The following is an 8,334-nucleotide window of genomic DNA, read 5'->3' as shown; positions in this document are numbered from 1 at the left end:
GTGAAAAAGTGTTTGTTCAATTCCGTACAGTCAAAACCAAACGTTTCTGGCACTCGGCCAAACAGTGGCCAAGAAGGGCGCTTTTCAGCGCACGCTTGGACTCCAAAAACTCTGCCGCGCCTTTTTCGGCTGCCGCAAATCGAGCAAACGGTGTGTTTCGGACGGCGTTTCGCTTCCGCTACTTGCGAGTGCTTTCGTGGTCCACCCCTCTATAAATACTCGGGAGGCGTCGAAGCCGGTTCTCCAAGCCGGACCCGTAGGTATCGTTGTGTGCTCGCTCTCATTGGCCCGCCTAACCAGAAAATGCCTGCGGTACACCCATTTGGATAAGAGTGCACGCAGATGCGGGCCTCGACGGCTACACATTTCCTCGGGCGGCCGCCTCCCGGCCTCCGTGGAGCGCGGGATGCACGGTCCCATCGACAAGCCTCTCCCGTTTTTACCGTGGCGTCGCGGTTCACCACGGCGGGCGGGTCGGTCTCCTCCGCATAAAAAGGGGGACCCCCGCTTTTTGTTCCACGAAATCGCACAAGCTTTTTTCGCATCCACGGTTTGCCACCGCACACCAAAATGCCGATCCGGCTGCCTACTTTAGCCAACAGGTGGAGCCAGGCGCGCCGTACTTGCGCGGCACTTCCCACGTCCACCGAAGTCGGTGCCAAGGACCACTTTCGGCGCCGGAGCCGCGTACGAGCCTACTCGAGGCGGAAGAACGAAGCCAGCAAGGGCCTGGCCGCAAGTGCGTTCAATTGTCGGGACGTCCAAGTCCCTCGTTCTTCCGTGCTTCCTCTTTCGGCAAGTCGTTGCGGCACCTTCCCAAAGCGCGCAGACCCGCTAATCGCGACGAGCGCGACGTGGCCGTGCCGCCTTTCCCTCGGCAGCAAGCAAAACGCCTGGCAACGTCGACGCTCCCCTAACCGCGATCTCGCACCGTGTTTCGTGTGGCGAATTCAAAAGCCGGCCGGCGCTGCTGCAACCATTACGGTCGGTACGCATACGCCGCGGAGGGCGGGACGGTCATCGGAGCGTGCGGTTCCTCCATCGAGTACTGCGCACCTCGGCCGTCGCATCGCCGTGCCATGACCGGCCGCGCGTCAACGCGAACCGGTGCCAGCGAGATCCCTCGCCTGCAAGAACCGACCGGCAGCCTCCGTCACCCGAGGACGCGGAGGCGCTTGCCGCGGACGGCGGGACGGTATGCACTGGTGCACAGCGGACCCGTCACATCGCCAGTTCCTTGACCGACCGCCGACGCTTGTGCCGTTCCTCTCGTACTTGGCAGTCGCCGCGCGATTGTCGGGTCTCGTTCTTGCACGCTCGAACGGTCGGGAGGGCACTCGGCTGGCGTTTCGGGAACGCGCAGCCTCGCCTTCTACCGACGTAACCACGACTCGCCGTTCGCGCTCCGCCGCTCCTGTTTACAGTACTAGGCGGTCCCGCAGCGGTCGGGTCGCGCATTTCGAGCGCTTCGAGCCACGGTGCAGTGGCGGGTCGAAAGCCGACCTATGAGTGCGTTGCGCCGTTTGTACCCGCGTCCGCCACCTGGCCGACCGTCCAAGGTCGCGGTGTTGGCGTCCGCTGGGCGCAACAATTTGTCACGGGGTGCCGCTCCACATTCAGGCAGCCCCGTGGGGAAAAGCCGACCCCGCGTCCAAACGGGGTCAGCGGCAGAAAGTGTCGGGCGCAGACGCAGCTGAGGCGCTCACCCTTCACAATCCGTTAATGATCCTTCCGCAGGTTCACCTACGGAAACCTTGTTACGACTTTTACTTCCTCTAAATGATCAAGTTTGGTCATCTTTCCAACAGACCGGCGCAACCGAAAGGCCGCGCCGGACATCGGTCCGAAGACCTCACTAAATCATTCAATCGGTAGTAGCGACGGGCGGTGTGTACAAAGGGCAGGGACGTAATCAACGCGAGCTTATGACTCGCGCTTACTGGGAATTCCTCGTTCAAGGGGAACAATTGCAAGCCCCTATCCCAATCACGAAAGAAGTTCCACGGGTTACCCAGTCTTTTCAGACAGGGATAAAGACACGCTGCTTCCTTCAGTGTAGCGCGCGTGCGGCCCCGGACATCTAAGGGCATCACAGACCTGTTATTGCTCTGTTTCGTGCGGCTAGGAGCCGCTTGTCCCTCTAAGAAGGTTGTAAGGTGCTGGGAACCCCGCACCTATTTAATAGGCTAGAGTCTCGTTCGTTATCGGAATTAACCAGACAAATCGCTCCACCAACTAAGAACGGCCATGCACCACCATCCACCGAATCAAGAAAGAGCTCTCAATCTGTCAATCCTCCCAGTGTCCGGGCCGGGTAAGTTTTCCCGTGTTGAGTCAAATTAAGCCGCAGGCTCCACTCCTGGTGTGCCCTTCCGTCAATTCCTTTAAGTTTCAGCTTTGCAACCATACTTCCCCCGGAACCCAAATACTTTGGTTTCCCGGAAGCTGCCCGCCGAGTCATTTGAGTAACTCAGGCGGATCGCTGGTTGGCATCGTTTATGGTCAGAACTAGGGCGGTATCTGATCGCCTTCGAACCTCTGACTTTCGTTCTTGATCAATGAAAACATTCTTGGCAAATGCTTTCGCAGTAGTTCGTCTTGCGACGGTCCAAGAATTTCACCTCTAGCGCGCAATACGAATGCCCCCGTCCGTCCCTCTTAATCATTACCTCGTATTCCAAAAACCCACAGAACAGAAACGAGGTCTTGTTCTATTATTCCATGCAAGTTTATTCAGGCGACTCGCCTGCGTTGAGCACTCTAATTTTTTCAAAGTAAAAGCACCGGCCATCTCGAGGCACACAATGAAGTGCACCAAGAAAGAACCGGCATGATGTTCAGTCCGAGCCGTCGCATCGGGTAGATGCACTACTCGTCTGGAACTGAGATCCAACTACGAGCTTTTTAACCGCAGCAGCTTTAGTATACGCTATTGGAGCTGGAATTACCGCGGCTGCTGGCACCAGACTTGCCCTCCAATTGATCCTCGTTAAAGGATTTAGAGTGTACTCATTTCAATTACGGGGCCTCAAAAGAGTCCCGTATTGTTATTTTTCGTCACTACCTCCCCGTGCCGGGAGTGGGTAATTTGCGCGCCTGCTGCCTTCCTTGGATGTGGTAGCCGTTTCTCAGGCTCCCTCTCCGGAATCGAACCCTGATTCTCCGTTACCCGTAACAACCATGGTAAGCAAGTAACCTACCATCGAAAGTTGATAAGGCAGACACTTGAAAGAAACGTCGCCGGCTCGTGGCCATGCGATCAGCACAAAGTTATCCAGAGTCACCACACAATACGGGCCGAAACCCGATCGATCTTGGTCTAATAAAAGCACCCGTTACCCAAAGGGCTCCAGGCTCACTGCATGTATTAGCTCTAGAATTGCCACAGTTATCCAAGTAGGAAGAAACGATCTAAGGAACCATAACTGATTTAATGAGCCATTCGCGGTTTCGCCTTATTTCGGCATGTACTTAGACATGCATGCTTAATCTTTGAGACAAGCATATGATTACTGGCAGGATCAACCAGGTAATCGTTCGACTGCGCGTCCGTCCTCGCCCTCGGCGGGCCGGACGCAGTCTGTGTGCGGCGGAGGCCACCTTCAGGCGCCCCAACACGCTTATTTTGCACTCCGAGATGACGGCGTTCGAGCTCGCTACGGCACAACCTTCCCGAAAGACGAGTGGGAGCCGTGCGGCAAGAAGCACGTTCATGCTCGCTCTTTTTCGTTGCATCGACTCGGTCGCGCCGTGCGGGTTGCCCAAGCCCGCTGCACTGTCGGTGGACCGGCCGGAACTAGCAACGGAGCCGAGACTGCAAAGCCGCCAGACGACGGGTCACGCCCGCGTCTTCGGCGCTTTCGCATCTGAATCGCCCGAGGACGACACGGAACACACCTCGATATCGTGGTAAAACGGCACCGTCCGACAACCAGCCCCTAACGCATCAAGCGGATGAGGCTGCAGACGACTGCCGTGGATTCCCCTGGAGCAGACCCGAGGACACGCTTGACGAGGCCGAAGCCCGCCGCATATCAGACACCCGGTCGCTTTCGCGTACGCCGCTCACGAGAACCCCCACATAATAGCAGCGATAAGTACCCAGACCTCCTTGGGCCCTAATACGAGCGTACTCGAGAAAATTTCACCGCGGGTGTGCCCCGAAACGTGTGGCATGTTGAGCGTGCCACAAGTCTACGTCGCTCTCAAACCCGCCGAGGTCGTAGAATTTGCGACCCTACTCACGAAATTCCCACCGAGGATACGGCCGCAAACGTACCGCACCTTGGGTAGGCCACGAGTTTGTGCAACACTACGCTGACGGCACAGCACCGAGGTCGTGCGCGCACGCACGGGAAAATTCCGCCGCGGTTTCTGCCGAAAACGTGAGGCACCACGACTCTCCGCAAGTTCGCGTCGACTGCGAAAGACCGAAGTCGTGAACGACGTGTCCGCTACTCGCCGCCGACACGCTGGACACCAAACGTACAACGACTCGACGGCGTCGTAGAGGCCCACGACGCGGTTTTCCTTAACGACGTCTCGGCGTGGCACCGACAGGTTAGAACGGCCGACCAACGTTCCCTGTCCGCCGTTCGGCTCAGTCGAAGGGCTCGGCGACTTCGGCAACGCTGCGAAGCCGCACGGTGACGCACGCCATGTCCCCATTTTTTTTTTCTTTCTGCGTCTGCCGGGGTGCCCCTATAATAGCAGCGATAAGCACCCAGACCGCCGTGGGTCGCTCGCCCCGGCTGACGTGGTTTTTCGTACTCCTGCGGCGGTCGCCGTCAAGCACGTCCAAATACGCTACTTTCGTGGGCGCATTCACGCTCTTTCGCTTCGCCGGAGTGCCAGCACTCACTCTGCCAAAAACGGCGAACATCCGAGCGGCGGTTCCCACTTTTGCGTCGGCGTCGCAAACCCCGCCCCGGCAGACGAGGTTTGCCGTACTCGTGCGACGGTGGCCGGCGGGCACGTCGAAAGACGCCGATATCGTGCGCGAATTGGCGCACCTTGGCTTCACCGGAGTGCCGCCACTGACTCCTCCAAAAACGGCGAAGATCCGAGCGGCGCTTCCCACTTTCGCATCGGCGTCCCGAACTCCGCCCCGGCTGACGCGGTTTACCGTACTCGTGCGACGGTCGCCGGCGAGCACGTGGAAAGACGCCGATATCGTGCCCGAATCGGCTCCGTTCGGCTTCGCCGGAGTGCCAGCACTGGCTCGGCGAAAGACGACGAACATCCGAGCGACGGTTCTCACTATTGCGTACGCGTCGCAAACCCCGCCCCGGCAGACGCACTTTGCCGTACTCGTGCGACGGTCGCCGGCGAGCACGTAGAAAGACGCCGATATCGTGCCGGAATCGGCCCCGTTTGGCTTCGCCGGAGTGCCAGCACTCACTCGGCCACAAACGGCGAACATCCGAGCGGCGGTTCCCACTTAGCCGTCGGCGTCCCGAACTCCGCCCCGGCAGACGCGGTTGCCGAGCTCGTGCGACTAGCGACCGCGAAGCCGTCTCGCGACGCCGCTTTCGTGCGCGGCTCCCACTGCGACCTGGGTCACCCGAGGTCGACGAGCAAAAAAGAATGTCGAAAAAAAATTTTTTTTTTTTTGCGTCTGCCGGGGTGCCCCTATAATAGCAGCGATAAGCACCCAGACCGCCATGGGTCGCTCGCCCCGGCTGACGTGGTTTTTCGTTTTCCTGCGGTGGTCGTCGTCAAGCACGTCCAAACACGCCACTTTCGTGGGCGCATTCGCGCTCTTTCGCTTCGCCGGAGTGCCAGCACTCACTCTGCCAAAAACGGCGAACATCCGAGCGGCGGTTCCCACTTTTGCGTCGGCGTCGCAAACCCCGCCCCGGCAGACGAGGTTTGCCGTACTCGTGCGACGGTGGCCGGCGGGCACGTCGAAAGACGCCGATATCGTGCGCGAATTGGCGCACCTTGGCTTCACCGGAGTGCCGCCACTGACTCCTCCAAAAACGGCGAAGATCCGAGCGGCGCTTCCCACTTTCGCATCGGCGTCCCGAACTCCGCCCCGGCTGACGCGGTTTACCGTACTCGTGCGACGGTCGCCGGCGAGCACGTGGAAAGACGCCGATATCGTGCCCGAATCGGCTCCGTTCGGCTTCGCCGGATTGCCAGCACTGGCTCGGCGAAAGACGACGAACATCCGAGCGACGGTTCTCACTATTGCGTACGCGTCGCAAACCCCGCCCCGGCAGACGCACTTTGCCGTACTCGTGCGACGGTCGCCGGCGAGCACGTAGAAAGACGCCGATATCGTGCCGGAATCGGCCCCGTTTGGCTTCGCCGGAGTGCCAGCACTCACTCGGCCACAAACGGCGAACATCCGAGCGGCGGTTCCCACTTAGCCGTCGGCGTCCCGAACTCCGCCCCGGCAGACGCGGTTGCCGAGCTCGTGCGACTAGCGACCGCGAAGCCGTCTCGCGACGCCGCTTTCGTGCGCGGCTCCCACTGCGACCTGGGTCACCCGAGGTCGACGAGCAAAAAAGAATGTCGAAAAAAATTTTTTTTTTTTTTTTTGCGTCTGCCGGGGTGCCCCTATAATAGCAGCGATAAGCACCCAGACCGCCATGGGTCGCTCGCCCCGGCTGACGTGGTTTTTCGTTTTCCTGCGGTGGTCGTCGTCAAGCACGTCCAAACACGCCACTTTCGTGGGCGCATTCGCGCTCTTTCGCTTCGCCGGAGTGCCAGCACTCACTCTGCCAAAAACGGCGAACATCCTAGTGGCGGTTCCCACTTTTGCGTCGGCGTCGCCAACCCCGCCCCGGCATACGCGGTTTGCCGTACTCGTGCGGCGGTGGCCGGCGGGCACGTCGAAAGACACCGATATCGTGCGCGAGTCGATGCTTCTTGGTCTCGCAGGAGGGCCGCCACTCACTCCTGCAAAAACGGCGAAGATCCGAGCGGCGCTTCCCACTTTTTCGTCGGCGTCGCAAACCTCGCCCCGGCAGACGCGCTTTGCCGTACTCGTGCGACGGTCGCCGGCGAGCACGTCGAAATACGCCGATATCGTGCCCGAATCGGCCCCGTTTCGCTTCGCCGGAGTGCCAGCACTCGCTCGGCCAAAGACGACGAACATCCGAGCGACGGTTCCCACTATTGCGTACGCGTCGCGAACCCCGCCCCGGCAGACGCGGTTTGCCGTACTCGTGCGGCGGTGGCCGGCGGGCACGTCGAAAGACGCCGATATCGTGCACGAATTGGCGCTCCTTGGCTTCACCGGAGTGCCAGCACTCACTCGGCCAAAAACGGCGAACATCCGAGCAGCGGTACCCACTTAGCCGTCGGCATCCCGAACTCCGCGCCGGCTGACGCGGTTGCCGAGCTCGTGCGACTAGCGACCGCGAACGCGTCTCGCGACGCCGCTTTCGTGCGCGGCTCCCATTGCGACCTGGGTTACCCGAGCTCGACCAGCAAAAAAGAAGGTCGAAAATTTTTTTTTTTTTTCTGCGTCTGCCGGGGTGCCCCTATAATAGCAGCGATAAGCACCCAGACCGCCGTGTGTCGCTCGCCCCGGCTGACGTGGTTTTTCGTACTCCTGCAGCGGTCGCCGTCACGCACGTCCAAATACGCCACTTTCGTGGGCGCATTCGCGCTCTTTCGCGTCGCCGGAGTGCCAGCACTCACTCTGCCAAAAACGGCCAACATCCGAGCGGCGGTTCCCACTTTTGCGTCGGCGTCGTAAACCCCGCCCCGGCAGACGCGGTTTGCCCTACTCGTGCGACGGTCGCCGGCGAGCGCGTCGAAAGACGCCGATATCGTGCGCTAATTGGCGCTCCTTGGCTTCTCCGGAGTGCCGCCACTCACTCCTCCAAAAACGGCGAAGATCCGAGCGGCGTTCTCCACTTTCGCATCGGCGTCCCGAACTCCGCCCGGGCTGACGCGGTTTACCGTACTCGTGCGACGGTCGCCGGCGGGCACGTCGAAAGACGCCGATATCGTGCCGTAATCGGCCCCGTTTGGCTTCGCCCGAGTGCCAGCACTCACTCGGCCAAAAACGGCGAACATCCGAGCAGCGTTTCCCACTTTCGCATCGGCGTCCCGAAGCCCGCCCCGGCAGACGCGGTTTGCCCTACTCGAGCGACGGTCGCCGGCGATCACGTCGAAAGGCGCCGAATTCGTGCACGAATCGATGCTTCTTGGTCTCGCAGGAGGGCCGCCACTCACTCCTGCAAAAACGGCGAAGATCCGAGTTGCGCTTCCCACTTTTTCGTCGGCGTCCCGAACTACGCCCCGGCTGACGCGGTTTACCGTACTCGTGCGACGGTCGCCGGCGGGCACTTCAAAATACGCCGATTTCGTGGGCGC

At 60.2% G+C, this 8,334-nt stretch overlaps 1 non-coding gene across 1 annotated transcript; it reads right to left on the bottom strand.

Moving 5' to 3' along the window:
* Positions 1 to 1,720: 1,720 nt before the first annotated feature.
* Positions 1,721 to 3,532, bottom strand: LOC142794174 (small subunit ribosomal RNA). The gene has a single exon (XR_012892130.1). It is a non-coding gene; the product is annotated as a small subunit ribosomal RNA (ribosomal RNA).
* Positions 3,533 to 8,334: the final 4,802 nt, after the last annotated feature.

This window comes from Rhipicephalus microplus, unplaced genomic scaffold (genome assembly GCF_043290135.1).
Source record: "Rhipicephalus microplus isolate Deutch F79 unplaced genomic scaffold, USDA_Rmic scaffold_383, whole genome shotgun sequence".
In the NCBI taxonomy this organism is placed as follows: domain Eukaryota; kingdom Metazoa; phylum Arthropoda; class Arachnida; order Ixodida; family Ixodidae; genus Rhipicephalus; species Rhipicephalus microplus.
The sequence above is the reverse complement of the archived record's forward strand: the minus strand, read 5'-3'. Positions and strand labels throughout refer to the sequence as shown.